At 39.6% G+C, this 21,806-nt stretch overlaps 1 protein-coding gene and 1 pseudogene across 3 annotated transcripts in view; both read right to left on the reverse strand.

Moving 5' to 3' along the window:
• The window catches only part of FYB1 (FYN binding protein 1), a 165,980-nt gene that overhangs the window by 120,791 nt on the left and 23,383 nt on the right, over positions 1-21,806 (reverse strand). The gene's annotated exons all lie outside the window — the stretch shown is intronic.
• LOC309624296 (X-ray repair cross-complementing protein 6 pseudogene) lies at positions 13,253-20,573 on the reverse strand (annotated as a pseudogene). The gene has a single exon. The product of its transcript is annotated as an X-ray repair cross-complementing protein 6 pseudogene (transcript).

Raw genomic sequence — 21,806 nt, forward strand, 5'->3', positions numbered from 1 at the left:
CATCCTCTGTCTGATCCAAAGGCTGGCTCCTCACCCCATTCTGCCCCCACTGCATGGCCTCTCCTGGGTCTCTCCTGGGTCTGAGGCTCTCACTACTGCTCTTCTAACCAGGTAACCACCTAAGGAACGTTGTCACTTAAATGTCCAGCAGGCACCGCAATCACCTATTCACATGAGACCGAAACATGAGCCCAGAATCAGCTTTAGCCTCCCTCCTCCAACTCCCAGGTTCACGTCTCCACTGCCCATCCTGGTGCTTCTCTGTCTCAAGAGCTTGCCCTCCTGCCCCACTGAGCTGCCTCCATCACTTCCTGCCTCTCTAGCTGCGGTGGCCTCTTACAGAATTGCTCTGCCTCTGATCTTTCCTTCTCAGGCCTGTCAAGCATGGTCTTCCTATGATCGACTGGATCATGGTTGCTTAAAGCTCTTCAGTGGCTCTCCAACCCTTCAGAAAAAAAAAAAAATTAAAACCTCTCACCGTGGATGAGACTCTCCTTCACCCATTCTTGGCACACCTCTAGGTGCATGAGGCAGAGCTTCTGCTTCTCTCATTTCCATACAGTTCCCCATCCTTCACCTGGTTAACTCAGCCTTCATCTTCAAACTCCACTCAGAGCTCACCTCCCCACCCTCGCCCCAAAGCCTCCTCTGACCTTCCCTCTGGGCTTCCAGAGAACTTATTGCCTCAGTGATAACATTTTATGTTTTGGTTCTACCAGAATTTGCCAGGGGTAGGGCCCCATCCTTAATTTATCAGTGTGTCTTTAGAATAGTAGCCCTCAAACTTTAGTGTTCAGAAGAATAGCTGGAGGTGTTTTTAAAATAAGTGCAATTCCAGATTGAGCAGGTTTGGGGTGGAGCCCAGCCGCTGGCATTTGTAACTAGATCCCTCTCCCAAGTGACTCTCATCCAACTCCTCCTCAGAGTTTAGCCAGGTATCAGTGCTAAGACCTTCAATTAATAGCAGTGAGAGAAGGAATTCTCTTTCTTTTTCTCTCATCTTTCCGTCCTTGATAAGTGAATGCACCAATATGGGCTGAGGCAGACCATATTGACTCTGCTTTTGGAAGTGGAACCTTTGACGGACTACGCTTGGGTGCAGAGATATACCCCACAGTGTGAAGCTGGCCTGGGGAACTGCTTTCGTTGCCTATGTGTGGGTGTGTGGGTGCATACACCCCTCCACACACACACACATTCATATAAATCATATTCATTACCGACAATTAAAAATAGTTTTGAAAAACAAAAGAGGGTAGAAGAACTCTTCTAGATTAAAAGATACCAAAGAGACATAGCAATGAAATACAATATGTAAATCTTGATTGGATCCTGGTTTGAACAAAAAAAAATTATAAAATAATGTTGGGACAATTGGAGAAATTTTCATATGGGCAATTCAATGATAAAGAAATTGTTGCTTTTCTTAGGTATGATAATGGCATTATGGTTAAAATGCAGAAGGCCCTTATTCTCAGGAGATGCATGCTTAAAGTTTTACAGATGAATTTTCATGATTTGCACAACTTACTTTCAGATGGTTCAGGAAATTATTTATACATATACATAAAATATGGCAAAATGTTAGCAATTGGGTGAATCTAGCTGAAGGGAATACAGTTGTTTGCTGTGCTATTGTTTAAGCTTTTCTGTAGATTGAAAACTTTAAATATTAAAAAAATGGGGAAATGTAAAAACTAGAGTGATTTCACATAATTATTTAGATTTACGGCTTTCATTGAAAAGTCCAATTTCCCGATAAAACAATTGGCTGGAGTTTCATGGAGCCTCCATAATTTGCTGTAACTACTTAGCTCATTAAAGTCACCTGCCTGGCCAGAGGAGGCATTTGATTGGCAACCCATGAGATGAAGGTCAAGAGCCCTTGAAATTCTCCTCCTGGACTCTCTTTATAGGATTGTGTCTCTTGAATCCAAGAAGACTGATCTAAAGTGTCTTTTGTTGGTCAAGTGCTTCCACCTTGAGGAGGCCAAGTGGGAACCAGGGAACCAGGCTTGGGCTCACACCATGTAGGCTGCATCTGTTCTTGGCACACACAGAACCTAGAGCATCTCTCCAAGATCAGTGACCAGATCAGGATATGAGGTGAAAGACCCAGTCAGCAGCAATGGGTGACTCTCAACTGGAGCAGTCATCATGTCCATCTTCTAAGGGTTCCATCTTCTAAGGGTTTGGGATCCTGGCCACACAAGTCAGGATGAACAGCACTGACCTTGGCTAGCAGGTAAAGAAGTAACCCTAAGAGAATCACAGTGAAATCATGATGGAGACTATCTTTGGGAAGGCCTGAGCAGGAATGATGACTGATTTCAACTTTCTATATACAGTTTATTCTTTTCATATTAGAAAAGACTTCAAGCAAATATGACAAAATTCTTGGTCATGGATCCATTGGTGTTTGTTATATACTTTTTTTGTGCTTTTTTCTCTTATTTTACAAATTTCTCAAAAACAAACAAACCAAAATACTGCTTCTACCTCCCATAAGTGTTCCATGCCCTGGATATGCAAACTTGGGAAATGTTGTCCCCTACAGAAATGTGCTGTCAGTCTCTTTCCAGAACTGAAAGAAGCAGAAATAGAATCATAAGCTCTAATTTTCCTGAAGACGAAGAACCACAGATTTTAATTTTAAATCACCAGGGTCAATGTTTTTTGATACTGTATTTCCCCTTAACTTCCCAGCAGTTAAAGGAAGAGGTTAGCAAAGGAAAATACAAGAGAAAAAATGTGGAAGATCTTTCTTATGTATGATATAATTTCCCTTTTCTTTTTTCTGACTCTGGAAACTAATAAAGTAAGATCCCTCACTTATGATGTAATCTCCCCTCTTTTTTGATTTTGGAAGCTAATAAAATTTTAAAACACAGTTCTACTACAATTGATGACTTTAGCTGAACATAGCCTTTTCTCACTATAAAATTAGGCAGGTTCTTTTGGCCCATTCTAATTCCCAGCAATGCATGAAAATAAAGCAGGTTAGTAAAGGGGTTTTGTCTAGTGGTAACATCATGCAGAGGGTCTCATCTTTCTGTGGGACAGGGTGTGGCTGCCACACAAGACTGGGGTCAGTCCTGATTGAATGTCCCACCTCATGGGCTGGGATGGGGCTTGGGCTGATGAGAAGAATCTGGGGCTTGGGATCCCAGGCGCGGTGAGCTGAGTCTTTTAGAGAATGGGGACTGGTACTTTTTTACTAATGGAAGGACTTAAAACACCAGTAGACTATGAGCCTTGTTGGGATGGGCCTGAGTTTATACCATCCCCATGGAGACAGCTGGCTGTGTGCACATGATGCTAAGCTGATTTGTCCTGCAGGCTCTGCCGTGTGAAAGGAGAAAACCCAAGGAGAAACCAGTCATCGCCCAGAACCATATGCAAGGACGGCAGAACCTAATAACTCTCCTGAGACATATCAGTTTATAAGCAATCTCAGCAGAATTAGTTGGAACCCTAAACTTCTTTAAGTCTGATCAAGAGGGGTGAGTTTGGGGCATATTCTTGGAGATTCACTTTTGATATTTATGTTTACCTTTGCTTAAGGATGTAAGTTGGCCTGCTCTGTAAAATTGATAATTATGACTACCTTTTATTGAGGGATTAACATGTTCTAGGCAAGGCACACAGGACTTTATATATATTATCTAATTTAGTCCTCATATGATTATTATGCCCGTTTTTAAAATAAGGGCACTCAGGTTTAGAAAAATAAAGTGAGTGACCTAAGGGGCTGAAGAGGTCCTCAAACTTAAATTTGTGTGATGGTCCAAATCCACTTTCTTAAATACACACAGTGGCTCTCAAATCTCGCTTCACAACGGAATAATCTAGTGTACTTTTAGCAAATGCTGATGGCCAGGCCCATGTGGCCCAAGTAAATTTTAGTATTTGGGTGAGGTGCCTGGGCATCTATTTTCTTTAAAGCTCCCAGATAATTCTAATATTCAGTCAGGATCAGGAATCTCTGACTTATCTTGCACAGCTTCCAATATAATCGAAACTGTCCTATAGTGTGGTAGGCAAAGTAATGCCCCGCCTACCAAGATGTCTACATTCTAATCCCTGGAACTGTAGATATGTTACTCTACATGGCAAAGGGGAATTTTCAGGAAAGTGATCTTGAGATGGGGAGATTATCTTGGATTATCCAGGTGGATCCAATGTACTATATGGGTCTTATACAGGGAATAGGGAGGCAGGTGTGCCAATGTCATAGTGATGCAGTCTGAGAAACACTCTATCAGCCCTTACTGGCTTTGAAGGTGGAAGGAAGACATGAGCCAATAAATGCGGCAGTCTCTAGAAGCTGGAAGAGGCAAGGGAACAGATCCTCCCTTCGAGCCTCCAGAAGAAACACAGCCCTGCCCACACCTTGATTTTGACTCAGTGAGACCCATTTTAGAGTTTTGCTCTATGAAACTGTGAGATCATAAGTTTGTGTTGTTTTAAGCCACTAAATGTGACCTTTTGCTTATACTGGAAGTGGTATAGTTATGTGTCACACAATTTTACATATGCTGATGGCTCTCTATCCAACCATCCATACACCTGCCTACCCATTCATCCACCCATCTATCCATCAATTCAGGAAACATTTACTGAAAGCCTACTAATGGTGTGAGGCAGAGATTGTCATCTCCATTTCACAGATGGGTAAAACAGGCACAGAGAAATCAACAACTGAGGCAGGACTTGACTCCTAGTCTTTGGATCCCTGAGTGTACTGCTCTTTCTCTGTAGTATGTTACCTCTAGAATTTCTGATTATTAGAATCCCAGGCCCTGTGAGTAAGCATTCAAATATGGCCATAGCTGACCAGTAGAAGAAATATTTTGGTGCATGTAGATTTCTGTAGCATTCGTCAAGTCATAAAGTTGGTGAAGTGAGTTTGCTCTTCATTGCTGTAAGGCTGGCTCTGGAGTAGTCATGCCTAGATCAGTGTTTGGTGTCTTATCCGACCTCTACAGCATGGGACACCTAGCAATGATGAGGTCATATTTTGGCCTCTCTCTGAGATTGGTTCCTATAGCAGCATAGAACCCAAGACCTGAGATTGGGCTATATCTGATTTCAAAAATTTTAAAAGCTGTAGAAGACTTTCTTTTAAATGAAATTTGTGTTAATAAAAGATATAAGTTAGGACTTCCCTTGTGGCGCAGTGGTTAAGAATCCGCCTGCCAACACAGGGGACATGGGTTTGATCCCTGGTGTGGGAAGATCCCACATGCCATGAAGCAACTAAGCCAGTGCTCCACAAATACTGAGCCTGTGCTCTAGAGCCCACGAGCCACAACTACTGAAGCCCGCGTACCCTAGAGCCCACGTGCTGCAACTACTGAGCCCACATGCTGCAACTACTGAAGCCCGCGTGCCTAGAGCCTGTGCTCAGCAACAAGAGAAGCCACTGCAATGAGAAGCCAGTGCACCACAACGAAGAGTAGCCCCTGCTCGCTGCAACTAGAGAAAGCCCGCGTGCAACAATGAAGAACCAACGCAGCCAAAAAAAAAATATATATATATATAAGTTAAAATCACTCCATTAGAGGCAGAGATGTCAAAACTCATTTCTCCTACCCCAACCCTCTGATGTGTCTCCCTGGAATTCCCAGGACTCCTCAGAGCAATTTGAAATTACTGGGCTGTAGTATTAGTGGAGAGTGGGACATCTGGTTGCCCTAGGCTAGCCACACTAAGAATGGAGCATAACCTTGTACAAATATCTTTTCATTTTAAAAGGAAAATATACTCATTTTATATCATGATATTGATTGAGATTGATTAGGAAGAGGAGGAAGAGTAAGAGCTATTAATCAAGAAATATTTACTTAGGGATGCAGTGTGATGAAATAGAAAAAGGTGTTTAGCTCAGAGCTGAACAACTCTAGCTGCCAGCCCCAACTGCTGTTACTCTTGGATTGTTGTGTTATCTTGGACTAGTCCCTTCATCATTTTGAGCCTCAAATTCAAGGATTAAATTAGATGATTTATGCAAAACCACTTGGCACAGTGCTTGGCACATGACAGGTATGGAATAAATGTTGCATCTGTCCTGAATACTTTTCAGGCTACAAGGCATTTTATAATCAAAGATGAATAAGAGAAAATCTTTGCTGTCAAGAAACTCAAGGCTATTTGGAAAAACAACACATTTTTGGAAAATTCATAGTATAATGATTGTTACAGGGCAATATACTTCAAGCACCAAAGAAGAAGTCCAGATATGAGAAATTATGCACTTGAAGTGATCCTGAAATGCTACTTGAGGCATGGCCAGGGTTTGGTGGGATGAGAGACAAGGAGAACAGTGTAAACAATGGGAGAAAGAGGGCTAATAAGGAGGATCTCAGAGGCTACATAATTCTGGAAGGTGAATGGACAAACAGATAAGTATTTCTCTTCACTGAGTGGGGAACTGATAGAGGGAAGTCTATGTTCTCACAGCATCAGCAATTCCCACATGCACCCTGTCTGCCTGGGTGTCAGTCATTAGACCACATTGCCATCAATGTGGTCTTTGAAGGGGTGTAAAGGAAGGTTGGATCACCCAAGTAATAATAGATTTTTACTTGATGAGACTTGAAAAGTGATTGTAAGCAGGATACAAACCAGAAGAGAAGCTACAAGACACAGAAGAGTACATCATCAAATATTTTGGCTTAGTTCTGAGCTCTTGCGAAATGGATCAGTGTAGAGCAATTAGGAGTGGTAAACTTTTTCTGAGCCAAAGATAAGACTGGTTGAAAAAAGGAGACTGAAAGACATCTATTTGAGAATATGCACACACGCACACACACGCACATGCACATGAATACCAATGCCCTTCAATAGTCAGTTTTTATTAAAATGAACATTGCATTCTTGTATAAAAAGGATCAATTTAATATAAACTTTCCTGGTTCATTAGCCCGTATTACTAAAAATACATCATGTGAAGCTAAACAAACTAATAAGCCATTAGGAAAATAGGCAGGGCTGATCTGGGCACCAGTCTACCCATTCCCTTTGCAGTAACCCACAGATGCAGCAGGTCTCAGAAGTAGCATCTGTGCGCTGTGACCACACGTCCAACCTCAGCCCAGGTTGCCTACAGACCTGACCATGTTCTCAAATTAAAATTGAATTGTCATTACCTACTGTCTAATGCAGGGAACTCTACTCAATACTCTGTAATGACCTATATGGGAAAAGAATCTAAAAATGAGTGGATATATGTATATGTATAACTGATTCACTTTGCTGTACACCTGAAACTAACACGACATTGTAAGTCAACTAACTCCAATAAAAATTAATTTAAAAAAACTGAATTGTCATTGAAAACCATTGTAAGTGTGACATTTTAGAGTAAATATTTTATGAAACAACACAATTTGTATGCAACTGGAAAGAGTTGGCAAATATTTGGCTGGCAAATGAATGGCTTGGTTTATGAGAAGAGAGTGAAGTAAGACTTAGATGCAGCCTTCAAAGAGCTATGTGTAATTAGTTGATTGGATAAATAACAATGGTCAGCATTTTTAGCAGAGTCTTCTGGTCAAGCTTAGAAACAGGGTTCCATTTGCTTTTTCCCTTCCTCAGTTAATGATTGTTTGGGAGCCTATTTATTTTATATTTATACTCATCATATTCTAGTACAGTGGTTCTCAAACTCTTTGGTTTCAAAACCACATTGACTGCTTAAAAATGTTCATTGCAGCACTATTTACAATAGCCAAGACATGGAAGCAACCTAAATGTCCATCAACAGATGAATGGATAAAGTAGATGTGGTACATATATACAATGGAATGCCACTCAGCCATAAAAAAGAATGAAATAATGCCATTTGCAGCAACGTGGATGGGCCTAGAGATTATCATGCTAAGTGAAGCAAGCCAGACAGAGAAAGACAAATGTCATATGATATTGCTTATATGTGGAATCTAAAAAAAAAAAAATATATGTATACAAATGAACTTATTTACAAAACAGAAATAGACCCACAGATATAGAAAACAAACTTATAGTTACTGAAGGGGAAAGGGGCAGGGAGGGATAAATTAGGAGTTTGGGATTAATAGACAGACAGTACTTACTATATATAAAATAGATAACAAACAAGGACCTACTGCATAGCACAGGGAACTATACTCAATATTTTGTAATAACCTATAAGGGAAAAGAATCTGAAATATATATATATATATATATATATATATATATATATATATATATATATATGTGAATCACTTTGTTGTACACCTGAAACTAACACAACATTGTTAATTAACTCTACTTCAATTAAAAAAAAATATTGGAGGACCCTAAATAGTTTTTGTTAAGGTGGGTAATAGCTGACAAAATTTTCATTTATTTATTAATTCATTTAAAATAATGATAATAAATTATTACACTTATGTAATAATTTTTTATGAAAATATACTTTTTTATGAAAAATATACTTTCCAAAACAAAAAATTTAGTGAGAGGCACAGCACTCTTTTACATTTTTGTAAATGTCTTCAATGTATGGGGTAATAGAAAACAGCTGTATTCTCGTATTTGGTCTACATTCAATCTGTGGTGACGTATTGTTTTAGTTGAAATATATGAAGATATGGCCTCATGCAGATATGTAGTTGGAAAAGGGAAAACTAACTTAATAGCCTTTTCAGATAATTTTGGGGTCTCTGGAAAATTCCACTGAACATTCATGAGAGAATGAGAATGAAAAAGGCAAATAACATCTTAGTACCATTATGTAGGTAGCTCTGACCTTGTGGATTCTTTGAAAGGGAGTTGGTGATTCCCAGGGGGTCTTCAGACTATACTTTGAGAAGCCCTGCTCTAGCCTTTCTCTAGCTTTATACGGGCCAGATGTATTTCCAGGGGACATGGGGTTTCCTGTTATCTGTGGATGATTCTTCAAGTAAACTAAGTGTGCACTCCAAATGCATGATATTCAGGCTTCCAGGCTTGTTTCTAGGTATTCTAACAGAATCTTCCACCTAGTTCCATTATAATGGCCCCATGACCACAGCACACATGTGTCAGATAGTCTGATTTTGCATGAAACTATGAGGAATCTGAAAAAAGGTCATTCATGGAGGTTGTTTTGTTTTTAATTGTATTTATGTTTTATTGTTAATATGATTGACTTGAAAGACTTAACGCCACATTTGTTAATCTTAGTTAATTTATCTATTTAAAAATACTTATTGGTAAACAAACAAACAAAACTTATTTGTTATCTCCTATGGGGCCATGTCCTAGGTAATGGGATTATAAAACTGAATCAAACAGCCCTATTGTGCCGAAGCTCACAATCTTTGAAATATGAACAAGTAATCACAAAACCATACAGTTCTTAAACAAAAATGCAATAATCAATTTAAATTCCATGGAAGAAAAGAGGTCAATTGGCTCGTGAAGCAATGGAATTACTTTCCTGTTTGTATTACAACTAGGAATGGAGGCAAGAAGTGATGACTGTCAGAAAGCTTGAAATGAAGAGGGAATTATGGATAACACCCTAAGGAACAGCTTTTCCTTTCCCAGTCAGTGCTGGATCTTAAAAATATTTTTCTTGAGAAATGAACAAAGGTGACATTTTTACCCTTTGGGCTTAGAAGCGGGTCACTGCACATTTCGAAAATAAATAACTCCTGGCTGATTTGATGCAGATGTCATTCACAGCTGTCCAAGCAGGGGCAGAGGGGGTGTCAACAATTTGCCACAAATTTACATTTAGAATTTGGCAGAATTCATGAAATGTAGATTACTTGTGTATAGAATAGCTTGCTTCTCTATATGCTGCTTAAATATTTCCTTTTTTAAAAAAAAATTGTGATGTCAGACAACTGAGTATCTAGTATCTGTATAGGAGCTGCCATCTTTATCCTACACAACTTGTTAAACATTTCTGAGCACTTATTAAGCACCAGGTGTTACACTGAGTGAATAAAACGTGAACAAAACCCTAACTTAGCTACTCATTTACCAGAACTTGTAGCTAATATATCATCAGCTGCTATGAATTACATCAAACATACATATTTTTCAGCAAAACTTAGAGGAGTGCTGTCCAATAGGATTTTTTGTAATGTAGAAATGTTCTATATCTGTACTGTCCTATGTGTAGCCATTAACCATTTTCCACTACTGAGCACTTGAAATGTGGCTACTGCAACTGAGGAATTGACTTTTAAATTTTATTTACTTTTTTAAAAATTTAATTTAATTTAATTTTTTTAAACATCTTTACTGGAGTATAATTGCTTTACAATGGTGTGTTAGTTTCTGCTTTATAGCAAAGTGAATCAGCTACATGTATACATATATCCCCATATCCCCTCCCTCTTGCATCTCCCTCCCACCCTCCATATCCCACCCCTCTAGGTGGTCACAAAGCAACGGGCTGATCTCCCTGTGTTATATGACTGCTTCCCACTAGCTATCTATTTTACATTTGGTAGTATATATATGTCCATGACACTCTCTCACTTCATCCCAGCTTACCCTTCCCACTCCCCGTGTCCTCAAGTCCATTCTCTACATCTGCGTCTTTATTCCTGTCCTGCCCCTAGGTTCTTCATAATTATTTAATTTTTTTCTTTAGATTCCATATATATATATGTTACCATACAGTATTTGTTTTTCTCTTTCTGACTTACTTCACTCTGTATGACAGACTCTAGGTCCATCCACCTCACTACAAATAACTCAATTTCATTTCTTTTTATGGCTGAGTAGTATTTCATTGTATATATGTGCCACATCTTCTTTATTCATTCATCTGTCGATGGACACTTAGGTTGCTTCCATGTCTTAGCTATTGTAAATAGAGCTGCAATGAACACTGTGGTACATGACTCTTTTTGAATTATGGTTTTTTCAGGGTATATGCCCAGTAGTGGGATTGCTGGGTTGTATGGTAGTTCTATTTTTAGTTTTTTAAGGAACCTCCATACTGTTCTCCATAGTGGCTGTATCAATTTACAATCCCACCAACAGTGCAAGAGGGTTCCCTTTTCTCCACACCCTCTCCAGCATTTACTGTTTGTAGACTTTTTGATGATGGCCATTCTGACTGGTGTGAGGTGATACCTCATTGTAGTTTTGATTTACATTTCTCTAATGATTAGTGATATTGAGCATTCTTTCATGTGTTTGTTGGCAATCTGTATATCTCCTTTGGAGAAATGTGTATTTAGGTCTTCTGCCCATTTTTGGATTGGGTTGTTTGATTTTTTGATATTGAGCTGCATGAGCTGCTTGTATATTTTTGGAGATTAGTCCTTTGTCCGTTGATTCGTTTGCAAATAATTTCTCCCATTCGGAGGGTTGTCTTTTCGTCTTGTTTATGGTTTCCTTTGCTGTGCAAAGGCTTTTAAGTTTCATTAGGTCCCATTTTTTTATTTTTACTTTTATTTCCATTTCTCTAGGAGGTGGGTCAAAAAGGATCTTGCTGTGATTTATGTCATAGAGTGTTCTGCCTATGTTTTCCCCTAAGAGTTTTATAGTGTCTGGGCTTACATTTAGGTCTTTAATCCATTTTGAGTTTATTTTTGTGTATGGTGTTAGGGAGTGTTCTAATTTCATTCTTTTACATGTACCTGTCCAGTTTTCCCAGCACCACTTATTGAAGAGGCTGTCTTTTCTCCATTGTATATTCTTGCCTCCTTTATCAAAAATAAGGTGACCATATGTGCATGGGTTTATCTCTGGGCTTTCTATCCTGTTCCATTTATCTATATTTCTGTTTTTGTGCCAGTACCATACTGTCTTGATTACTGTAGCTTTGTAGTATAGCCTGAAGTCTGGGAGCCTGATTCCTCCAGTTCTGTTTTTCTTTCTCAAGATTGCTTTGGATATTCAGGGTCTTTTGTGTTTCCACACAAATTGTGAAATTTTTTGTTCTAGTTCTTTGAAAAATGCCATTGATAGTTTGATAGGCATTACATTGAATCTGTAGATTTCTTTGGGTAGTATAGTCATTTTCACAATGTTGATTCTTCCAATCCAAGAACATGGTATATCTCTCCATCTGTTTGTATCATCTTTAATTTCTTTCATCAGTGTCTTATAGTTTTCTGCATACAGGTCTTTTGTCTCCTTAGCTAGGTTTATTCCTAGTTATTTTATTCTTTTTGTTGCAGTGGTAAATGGGAGTGTTTCCTTAATTTCACTTTCAGATTTTTCATCGTTAGTGTACAGGAATGCAGTAGATTTCTGTGCATTAATTTTGTATCCTGCTACTTTACCAAATTCATTGATTAGCTCTAGTAGTTTCCTGGTAGCATCTTTAGGATTCTCTATGTATAGTATCATGTCATCTGCAAACAGTGACAGCTTTACTTCTTCTTTTCCGATTTGGATGCTTTTTATTTCTTTTTCTTCTCTGATTGCTGTGGCTAAAACTTCCAAAACTACGTTGAATAATAGTGGTGAGAGTGGGCAACCTTGTGTTGTTCCTGATCTTAGTGGAAATGGTTTCAGTTGTTCACCATTGAGAACGATGTTGGCTGTGGGTTTGTCATATATGGCCTTTATTATGTTGAGGTAAGTTCCCTCTATGCCTACTTTCTGGAAGGTTTTTATCATAAATGGCTGTTGAATTTTGTCAAAAGCTTTTTCTGCATCTATTGAGATGATCATATGGATTTTCTCCTTCAATTTGTTAATATGGTGTATCACATTGATTGATTTGCCTATATTGAAGAATCCTTGCATTTCTGGGATAAACCCCACTTGATCTATTTACTTTTAATTAATTAAAATTTAGGGACTTCCCTGGTGGTCCCTTAAATTTAGGCAGATTTAAGAATCTGCCTTCCAATGCAGAGGACGCGATTCAATCTCTGGTTGAGGAACTAAGATCCCACATGCTGCAGGGCAACTAAGCCCGTGCACAGCAACTACTAAACTCACATGCTGCAACGGAAGATCCTGCATGCCGCAACTAAGACCCAACACAGCCAAAAATTAAATAAATAAATAAATATTAAAAAAAAATTTAAATAGCCACATGTGGCTAGTGGCTACATTATTGGACAGCCTCATTCTAGAGTACCAGGGCCACACACTCTACCTTTGTTTTCTAAACCTCTTAGCAACATGAATTCTAGGCAGGTAAGGGGTTGTTTTGTTTTGTTTTGTTTTAATAGTACAAAGTTAGGGCTCTTTATTCAGACAGTAGAGTAAGGCACAGCACAGTGAGATGGCAATGCTGTCTCCATGGCAACAGAAAGTCTCATAAACAAAGTCCTTGGCTTCTGTCAGACCGACTCTTCCTGGCTCAGGAGAAACATGTTTTAACTTGATAAAAACAAAACCAGGCAGCCTGGCTACAATGTGGAAGGGTAACTGGCTGTATGGTCTCTGGTCAGGCCTTCTGGAAGTGCTTGGTGAGAGCATTCCAGCAGCTCCTGCTTCTTCGTCCCGCTCTTCAGTCCGTACACCCTGCAGGCTTCCTTCCGTGTGGGCACAGTGAGCTTAGCCACTGTGCCCTTGCTGACGTGGGCCCTCAGCTCCTCTTCAGATAACTCCACCTTGGGCCTTTTGCTTCTAGAACTTTCATCATCTTGTTTTCGCTTGGGAACTTTTTCCTCAGGATTGTAATCTGGTGGGTAGACAAGTTCCTTAAACTCATCCACCAGGGAGCCCAGTCTTTTGTCCATTTCTTCAACCTTGGGCAGTGTCAGGTCCATGGCTTGTTCAGCCTCCATCAAATCCAAAGCCAAGGCCTCCATGTTCCTAAAGTGCTGCTGCAGCACTGGGTTCTCAAAGCTGTCACTTCTGTACTTGAAGCGGAGCTTCTGAACAATAGCCTTCATCTTGTCTACTTGCTCTGGGTTTGCCATGACTTTTTCAGTAAAGGGCACCTTCCGTTTGTCATCAGCATAGGGCAAGAAGATGAGCTGGAAGCCTGGGGGAGTCACCTGAATTTTCTGGTCATCCAGCTCCTCTTCCTGTGGCATCAAGGCCACAAAACAAGGGGGGATATTCTGGCAGGGTGTGTATCTGCACACTGCCATGACCTCCTTCTCCAGACGCTTGGTGAGCAGAGCACTGAATAACGTTGAGCTCTCATTTATCAGGGACTCCTCGGGGTACACGAACAGGGAGGGCCTCAGGTAATGGTGCTTCTTCAGCATTATCAAGGTCTTGAAACCGATGAGAATCAAACCTGGTTCATCAAACCATTTAAGCTCTTCTGTTTCCTCTTTCTCTAATACAATCTGACGACTCCCATAGGTCTGGGACCTCTTGGTGTCGCTAGGCAAAAGCAAACTGCCTGTATTTACATTAAATGTCCGGGTCTTGGTTTTCACTGGTTCATTTGTTTCCCGATAAAGCCTCACTGGAGAAGGTTTGAGAGCCTTCTGGACCATATTATAATTGCCAACAGTAAGCGCTACATCTTCGTTGAGCTTAAGCTTCAATCTGTAGAGCACGTGCTTCCTGGTCTGCTTGGCGTGAACCTTCCTCAACAGGTCTTTGATCTTGCTCGACTCCTCAAAGTGAACCCCTATGTCCTCATCCTTTGCTATGCTGATAATATCTCTGTAGAACAAGGATATGTCAAAGCCCCCATGTTTCTTTAGGTGCAACAAGTCAAGGAAGATACCTGTGTCATGGAGATCCCCAGCTTTGGTCCTGGCCCGGCTGGCTTTGGCACTGTCGTTGCCAGTTGTGGGGGTCATCTTCATTGGTGAAAAACATGACCCTCTTATGGCTCATCTTGAACTGGACATCGCTAAAGAGGTTGGCACAGACCCACAGTACTTCACTTAGGGAGTAGTCAGATCCATGGCCAACTAGGTCTTGGAAATGTTTCTTCTCCTCCTGCCCCTTAAAGTGGTCAAGCTCTAGCACTCGTTTAGCACCTGGATTATCCAATTCCTGCAAGATGTAAATATTTTTGAAATTCACTGAATTTTTGTCCTTGTTGGTACCATAGAACACCACTGCCAAGAGATCTCGATCACTGCTTATGATCTTATTGGTGTATACACTCCGGATACACTGGATGCTCATGTCAAAAGAAGTCAACTCATCTTCATCCTGAGTTTCAAACATGGCCTTGGAAGCATCAATCAAAAAAATCAAACTATCTATCTCTTCCTGAATATTTATAATCTCCACGTGCTTCAAGGCCCTCCTCTTGATCTTCTTCTTCCTCATCACCCTGATTTTGGTAATAAGACTCCCACCCTGACATGTTGGTTGCTTGAGCGCAATGAAGAGATCAATTTGGGCAGAGGTAACGGGGTTTTAAAAGATACTTTTACATTAAATTATATTAGTCATATTGTTATTAAGGCCCAAATCTGGGTTAATGAGAAGATTAACTCACTATTTACTTTGCTCTGAAATTAAGAACAGATTTGGAACCTTCACTTTAAGAGTTGTTAATGTATCAAGACAATGTTTGTTCAAGCTCAGTAAAGTGCAGTGAGGAGGGAAGGGTCCTAGATAAGAAGTTAGAGGGCTGGGCCTGGGTCGTAGACCCCCCTCTGCTTCTGACTGGATGTGTACTTCACCTCTGGCCTCAGTTTCTTCATTGGTGAAAGAAGGAGGAGGAGAAGGAGAAGAAGAAAGAGGAGGATGAAATAAAAAAAGAGGAGGGAAGGAGAGAAGAAAGGAAGCGAGAGAGGGAGGGAGGGAAATAGGAAGGAAGAAAAGAAGAAGAAAGAAAGCATTTGGACTAGATAAATGATTTCAAGATTTCCCTCCAGCTTCCTGTTTTGTGTATTTCAAAGTCTGTTATCAGGTGAATAAACATTTAAAATTGTTTTAAAAAAAAAAAAGAACAGATTTGGAAATAATCACTAGAAGATTTATGGGACTAGATCTCTCATTTACAGTGACCAATTTTCTTGGAAAATCTGCCAGACAGCCTGGACTATCATAGGCTAAAGAAGGCATTGGGGCTTTTTGATATTATAATAATCTATGAACTGAAAAATTAAGCTATTAAATAATGGCAAAAGAGTAAAGGCAAAGGCAGAAAATAAAGGCCATTAATGTAAATTCAATTTCTTGGGGATAGTGTGATGTAGCACACGTGGGCCAAAGGAACTATAATGCTTTGGCAAAAATTCAGAAATTGAGATATCGTATCCATAGAGACATAGCAACACCTAAGACTTATAGGGGATCCAGGTTTTGCAGTCATAGGTTCTCAGCACAGTTGGACAGATGAAGACAAAAATGCAGATGACTACATAACAATGCAAGAATCAGAGAATAAGAAAGAATGATCAAAGGATTATCATATGATAGCAAATTTTTAATTGCCAAATGAGAAGTTTGGAAAGAAATGTTTTGAGTTCAGAGTAAACTAAGCTTACACTGGACAAAGGCAGTAGAAAGAGTGTGTTGTTTGAAGTTACGCTGAGATTTGAAGTCTTAGCTCTTCATTACTTAAATCAGTTTTTCTTTTTGGCCAAGTTACTTAACCTGGGTTTCAACTTTCTTATCTATAAAATCGGAATAACATTAGCTAACAGTAAAGATTGCTGTGAAGGTTGGCACAGGGCCTAACACCTAGTAGGTGCTCAAGACTACAAGACCACCCAAGTAGTTATGGCTACTAACGACTACCACCAGGATCTTCTGGAAGCAGAACAAATATAAGAAATGTGATTCTGTTGGTGATAGGCAGTGAATAAGTGAATTTAACTTGAATAGAGATTGTTGGAAGAAGTAGTAGGAGATAAGTTTAACAGGTAAGATGGGCCTAAATAATTTCTTTTCCTTGAAATCTTGACAAAAGAATTTAGGTTTTACTGTCATTGGTAATGGGAGACAATTGTAGACTCATGCCAAAAGCAGTGGGTAAGTAGATTCGTCAGTGGCACCACCAAAGATAAACTTGGGAAAAGGCAAGGAAAGCAGTTAGGTGGATGTTACAATAATCCGAGTATGAGATAATGACCTTGACTAAGATGGTAGCTGCAGAAATGGAAATAAAAGGGCAAATATGAGGTATTTTAAGAAAGAATGGACTAAATTTGAACTTCCCAGCTGTGTGCCCAGGTGTTACAGATCCGTTGAGATACTGATCCGCAAAGGCCCTGGGGGCTGTGGGGGTCCCCTTACCCACCATCAGGCAATAAATTCCAGACACAAGTAGCTTTTTTTGTTTACCCAGCCAATCTCATATGTCATTTCCTGTGCAGGACATGAAAAATTCTGAACTAAAGTGCTTAATGCCAGTCTGGATATAAGGAAAGAAGGGAAGAAAGAATTATAGTTACCACAACACTTTCATTCTTCAAGACAAGATGGGGAGGTGTGGATGGAAATGGCATAGGTAGGGAAGGAAACTAGTTTAGAGAATTTTGTTTTGGGTATTTCAGGGGCTCTGCTTGTGAAATAGTTGTGTGAATAGGTCGTTGGGAAAACAGGATTAGAACAAAGATGAGACATATCGTAGAGATAGAGATTATTTGCAATTGTACTTGATGCCACTTAACTGATAATGGAATACAGTCAACTACATTTGGTTAAAGCACTACTCATAGGGTGTGAGTTAATGGTTTGCTATCAGCCTGCTCTATCTCCTTTGTCTTAAGGTCTGTTCTATTAATTATTTTAATCTTCATTATAGATAAAGATATGGAAGCATTCTGATATTTACAAATCATACAAATATGGGAGAACTAGCTAAAACATTGGCTGATATAATCAAGATTCAGAATGATTCGTTGACCCTAATCTAAGAAGATAAAAATAAAGTGTACCCAACGATGCAAATGCACTTGATGCCACTGAACTGTAATATATACTGGGTTGGCCAAAAGGTTCGTTCGGGTTTTTCCATATATATATTCTGTGTGTATATATAAACACACACACTCATACACACACTATATATGTATATAAAATTACTGTGGGTGTAGGTTTTAAGGAAGCCTGAGAAGAAAGAGAGAACACTTTACCCTTTGCTAGGTAAACTTTTAATTTCTTTCTTTGGGTCTCTCTTAAATAAGTCACTCTTAACTTGACAAAGATCACAATTTTTAATTAAGCCAAGATCCATTTGTTTGCATCACTAATATGGGACCATCTACCTGCCTCCTGAGGAAGGGGCAATAAGGAGCAGCTATCATGTGAGGAGAAAGCAGGATGAGACAATGCAGTCTCTCCAGTCAGACACGGAACTCTTACCAGGATGCAGGGAGAGAAAAAGGAGCTCTCAAGCCCTCTAAGTATCTGTGCATAATTTCTTCAACAGGCCCCATCAAATCAGCAGAAAGTGTGTCTAGCGGCTTCTCGAGGATAATTAAACAAACAAAAATGAAGTAACACAGTTGAGAAGGTTTTACTAAGCCCATAGGAAAGGTGAAAGGTTATCAGAATGGAGCTTTAAGTTTTGTTTACTTCTTGCCTCCAACAGGTAGGCTTTCAAACCACTTGCCCTCTAACACGTAAAAACTGGCTTGCTGTGTGTTAGATAACGCTGAAGATTTCTGCACATGCCAATGTGCCTTGTTGGTCAACCCAGCTTGTTTATGGAGGCTTGGGCATAACTGGAGCTACTCTCAAGGAAGTGTCACCACCCCAGAGTGTCCCAGACTTGATTCGGGGATATGGGCAAAGTAGAAGGGGACATGAGCTTGAGTTCCACTCCTGGGCTTTGGAGCTACGTGTTCGCAGCTCAGTGTATTCCTGCCAATTTCCCATTTATTTCCACCTCCTTCTCTTCCACTTCCCCTTTACTCTTGTTCCTCAAAACCTGGAGTGATAGAGAGGTGGTAAAAAGGAAGGGAAATGAGGTCCAGCTTGGGAGTTGGGGAGGGGTTCCACCTTATTTCCTTTTTTCTCTCATTTCTAGGGGTGGCTCTGTGCAGGCAAAGGAACAGGTATGGTTGAGTGGATTGTGTTCTGTACAACCCTAGGGGGCGCCATTCACAGTGGGGCATACGATGAGGAAAACTTCCCAGTGAGAAACCTACCTTATTTGAAAAGCAGGTGCTTTGGAAAAGAGCCTTATCATTTTGGCTCATCTGATTTGTTCCTGCTACATTTAATTACTGGAGGGCACCTATTTATAACCATGTTCAGAGAATTTGTTATTTAAAGTACAATTCTCCTGTAAATTTACATTAAAGCCCAAAAGGAAGTTTTATCAGGCCAAGAATTTTGCATTATGTTCCCTTTTGGCTGTAAGCCACCCTTCCACCCCTCCACCCCTCACTTTTTCAGTCATCCTGAGGGTATGCTGCTGAGATCCTTCAGAACTCTTACATGTTGTTTCATAATCCAGAAACTGTTAAATCACTTCACAGTTGGTTTTTCTTTCCCCTGTCTGGTTCAAATAATCCCAAGTCTCCTAGGTTGCCCCGGAGTTTTTCTTTTCAGTCTATTTCAACAATTTTCTTAAAGCTGTCAAATGCTGGAATCCAGAGTTAATTTCTTAAAAATTCATTTTTAAAAAGTGTATGTGTGTGCATGAATTGGGGGAGGGGGTGCTTTCATTTTGTACAGGGATATTTTCCCAACTCAAAATGAGACATATGTCATAATAACTATAAATCTCTGCACTGAACAAGTTGTTAGTAATTATTTGTCAATATTTGTGTGGATGTGTGTGTGTCTTTGGGAGAGTGAGGTAGAGGAGATGGAGAACATAATTTATCAGGTTTCTCTGAGAAAGAAGCAAGAATAAGATGACGGTTAGTTAGATGGTTAGTCCTGTGAATTTTTGAATGAGTTCTAGCTGAGAATTCACTGTGGTCTCACATGACCCAACAGCCCCTTAGACAAGAGACGGCAGAGCAGGGAGTCGCATTTAGGGACACCTGAGAGAAGAGGCTTCCTGTATTGGGATGTCCTAGCAGGATGAAGAGGGACAGGCTTTTGTACAGCTTGGCAAGCAGAGTTAGTAGCTACTAGAGGATCCTTCTTCAAAGAAGACTGCATGTAAGACTTGGAGGTGGCCATTTCGTTTAATTCTAATTTCTTCTTTAGAAATAGAGACGCAGACGTAGAGAACAAACATATGGATACCAAGGGGGATAGTGAGGGGGTGGGATGAATTGGGAGATTGGGATTTACATATATACACTATTGATACTATGTATAAAATAGATAACTAATGAAAACCTACTGTATAGCTCAGGGAACTCTACTCAATGCTCTGTGCTGACCTAAATGGGAAGGAAATCCAAAAAAAGAGGGGATATACATATACATATAGCTGATTCACTTTGCTGTACAGTAGAAACTAATACAACATTGTAAAGCAACTGTACTCCAATAAAAATTAATAATAAAAAAAGACTAGTGAGCAAAAATAAATAATACAGACCTAAAAAAAAAAAAAAAAGAAGAAATTTCACAGCAACTCTGTGTGCCAAAGGATAAAGAAAAAGATTTTTTTCCCCTCTGTTTTGTTTTGTCCATGCCTAATATAGAGAGAAGAAGTAAAGCAGTGTACCTCTGTTTGGGGTGAACAGGTGGCCCAGAGGATAAAAATGAGAAAACCCTAAATTAGAGGATGAAGCTTAGAGGCAAATGGAAAGGGACTCCTGGGGCTAAGAAAGACCCTAACCTCAGAAGTGTTCTACAAGTTCATCACTGTGTCTCCTAAATCATGAAACTGTCATTTTTATTTATTTCTTTTTCTTTTTCTTTTCTTTTCTTTTCTTTTGGCTGTGCTGCATGACTTGTGGGATCTTAGTTCCCCGACCAGGGATTGAACCCGGGCCATTGGCAGTGAAAGCACAGAGTCCTGACCATTGGACCTCCAGGGAATTCCCTGAAATTGTAATTTTTAAAGCCCAAGTGTAAGAATTATCTTTTCCCTTGTATGATAACCAATAAATGCATGGGCATATATTACACAATAAACATAATTGTATGATTACAAATCAGCTTGGGTCTATTGCTTGCCAATTTCATTTTTATCATAATGATAACTACAAATGATTAGGTAATTTTTCCACATCAATATCCTAACCCTTCTGAACTCCTATCACACAAGATATCATTTCCTCCCAGGAGAGCTCCAAGTTATACTGTCCACACACTCTTTTCACACGGTTCCTCTCTTATGTCACACAGGCAATTGTTCTGAGAGTTGAAAGTGACTTTAGTAGTGAAAAAATAAAAATTGAAAGTCCACAGATAGGGAAAAGTTTAGACAACATGTAGTAAATTGAGATATGGGAATATTATCCAGCTATAGGGACTTTCCTGGTGGTCCAGTGGTTAAGACTTCGCTTTCCAACGCAGGGGGTGCGGGTTCGATCCTTGGTCTGGGAGCTAAGATCCCACATGCCTTGAAGCCCAAAAACCAAAACATGAAACAGAAGCAATATTGTAACAAATTCAATAAAGACTTTAAAAATGGTCCACATCAAAAAAAAAATCTTAAAAAAAAAAAAGGTGCTATAGATCCATATGAACTGAAGGGAAAAGATGGTCATATGACAGTCATGTGACAAGGAGCAAGATGGAGACAGCATCATCCCATTCAAGGCAGAATAACACAGAGCTTTAGGGCCTGGACCTTGGAGCAAGACGGCCTGGGTTTCAGCATTAGCTGTGGGAGCTTGGCCAAGTTACTCCTCTGTGTCTCAATTTCCTCATCTGAAAATGGGAATAATGATGACAATAGTACCGACAAAGAATCGTGTGAATACACAACAATGCTACACACTCAACGGAAGTCTTAAAGTTTAAATACTCCCCAAAAAGATGCCTTTCAAAAATGGTCACTTTCCTGTCTAATGGATTATAGTTCCCAGATATTAGTTTTTGAAATATTTAGAAGATTTTCTATTTTGCATATC

Source organism: Balaenoptera borealis (genome assembly GCF_965194805.1).
Source record: "Balaenoptera borealis genome assembly, chromosome: 2".
Lineage (NCBI taxonomy): Eukaryota > Metazoa > Chordata > Mammalia > Artiodactyla > Balaenopteridae > Balaenoptera > Balaenoptera borealis.